The sequence below is a fragment of the Triticum urartu genome, chromosome 7A (genome assembly GCF_056163025.1).
Source record: "Triticum urartu cultivar PI428250 chromosome 7A, HENAU_Tu73, whole genome shotgun sequence".
NCBI classification, from domain to species: domain Eukaryota; kingdom Viridiplantae; phylum Streptophyta; class Magnoliopsida; order Poales; family Poaceae; genus Triticum; species Triticum urartu.
This window is the reverse complement of record NC_141879.1, coordinates 287634426-287636798: the sequence shown is the minus strand read 5'-3', so window position 1 is coordinate 287636798 and position 2373 is coordinate 287634426. Positions and strand designations below refer to the sequence as shown.

General features: G+C 46.9%; 1 pseudogene; it reads left to right on the top strand.

The window, feature by feature from the left end:
• Positions 1-507: 507 nt before the first annotated feature.
• LOC147959331 (uncharacterized) lies at positions 508-1766 on the top strand (annotated as a pseudogene).
• The last annotated feature ends 607 nt before the right edge of the window (positions 1767-2373 follow it).

Below are 2373 nucleotides of genomic sequence, written 5' to 3'. Positions count from 1 at the left end.
TAGGGTTCATCGCCGTCCCCTTCGCCGCCATGACCACCAAAACCTAGTCTGGATTAGGCGTGATCTCTTCGTTTCTAGCAATTTCTCGGCTACAGACTGTTTCCCCGCTGGCCCTTCGGATCATATTATCGAGCCCAAGAAGTTCAGTTTTTCCCGTGATTTCTGGTCGAAGAAGACTGGAAAAATCACCTTTGCTACTGTAGTGAAGAAGATGGCTGCTACTGGGCAGAATACTGGACCTAGGGGAGGCAGAACGGGGGGTGGGCGTGGCCGTGATGCTATGCGACCACCAGCTACAGTGAGTGCGCCGCCGGTCCGTGATCCTACTCCTACTCTGCCTACCCCTACTCCCATCCCCAACCAGCAGGGTCCTCCCATGTCTATCTTCACCAAACCCCCCATTATCCCTATAGGGCCCAGTTCTTCCAATTTTATGCATCCTGTTATGAATCAACTTTACCCTGGCTTCCCTGCTAACAACTACCAATACCCTCAAATGCCCCCTGGATGCAACAACTGCAGTTCCAATTCCCTTATATGCAACAAAATCTTCCAATTCAATTCCCTCAGCCTCAACCTCTGAGTTCTGGAAGTGCTTCTGGAGGGAGCGGTCAGGTTGGTGCTGGGAAGAACAAGAAGAAGAATAGGACTGGTGCAAAAAAACAACCTGCGGTTGCTGCTGGGTCTGCTGACAGTGCTATTGGTCAAGTAGTCTCAGAGTCTGAGGAATTTATGCTAGACCCTAAATATATAGGTACTATCTGCTACAATTGTGGCCTTCCTAGCCATTTTGTGGGCATGTGCTCTATCCCCAAGGTTTGCTTCATCTGCAAAACCCCAGGCCACCATATGGATACTTGCCCCAAGTGGTATGAGCCTTACCCTGCAGCTCAGTACTAGGGGAGTGCCAACAGTGGCCTTGGATTCTTTCATATTGAAGATGGAGACAAAAGTGACAGTGATTGGCTCAATTTTGGCAATGTTGGGCTGGTTGTTGTTGAAGAAGGCAATATCACTGCTGAAGAATTGGAAAGCTGCTTTGTTGGGATGTGGAAAACCAACTGGCCTTGGCAGATCAGAGTTTATGATGAAACCCAGTTCCTAGTTAGATTCCCCCACCACCCAACAAGAAAATTTCTGATATGGTTGCTTTCAAATCTATTAACTTGAAGAAGAAAGGTGTTACTATCTCCTTCAAGGATTGGCATAGTGACCTCCCTGCTTATGATTCTCTTAAAAAAGTCTGGATAAATATCATTGGCATACCTCCTGTCTGGTGCACCTGGCCAGTCATCTCTCAAATTGCTTCTTCCCTGGGTGTCATTGTCAATATTGACTGGCATGAAATCTTCAGGAGTTTCTATGAAGTGGTTAGAGTGCAAGTTGCTGTTAGAGAACCTCAGCTGATTCCTAAAGATAGGTTGTTTGAGATTCAACAGGAGCTGTACCTGCTCAACTTTGAGGTTGATGATACTACAGCTGCTGAGTCTCCTAACCACAAACCTTCAGATGGTCCTCCTGGCCCTTGTACTGATGTTGGAGGCCATGGGAATGCTGATAGGAATGGAGATGGGGATAATGATAGTGATGATGATCTACTTGGGGAGGAAATGGATCAAGATGCTAGTAATCAGATTGCCAAGAAATCTACTCCTGCGCCAAGTGGAGCTAAGACTAGATCTGGATATCCTCTACCTCATACCCCTATTGAGCAGTCCCACTTAGTTTCTTCCAAGCACCTGGGGGCCCCTGTGACTAAAAGCTAGCTAGATGCTGCTAAGAAAGCCAACTATGAAGGCTGTGGGAACAGTCTGCTGGCTCAGTTTGAAGCTGTGAGGGGTAACACTAGTGACATTGGCCCTAGTTCTCTGGCTACAGCTATCACCACCCTCTCTTGCCCTGCACCCAGACCTCAGGCCACTAGGACTGATAAAGGAAAATGGGGCCCTGTTGTTGCCACTAGGATGAGCAACAGGATTGTTAGAGATGGTAAGAATACCATAGCTAAATCCCAAGAGATTAAAAAAGTTCAGAACCTAGAGGTTACCAGAGGTAATACTTCTGTTAGCTCCAAGAATTCCTTTGCTTGCTTAGATATTGAGCTGGCATATCATTTTGAGATTTTACAAAACCACCATAGGCACCTCGTACTGTGGCGGCGGCAGAAAAATTGGATTAGGGGGGCCAAGTGCCATTGAAATAGGTTGGGGAGGGCCAATCCATAGGAAAATAGATGTTTAAAAATCTCTAATCCAACACTGTTTACCAGTAATTTAGTAGTAAATTCATGATGTTAGGAGGGACAGGCCCATGCTGGCACCCCTGTCTCCGCCACTGACCTCATAGTCTACTATCACAGTATGTCGGGATCGT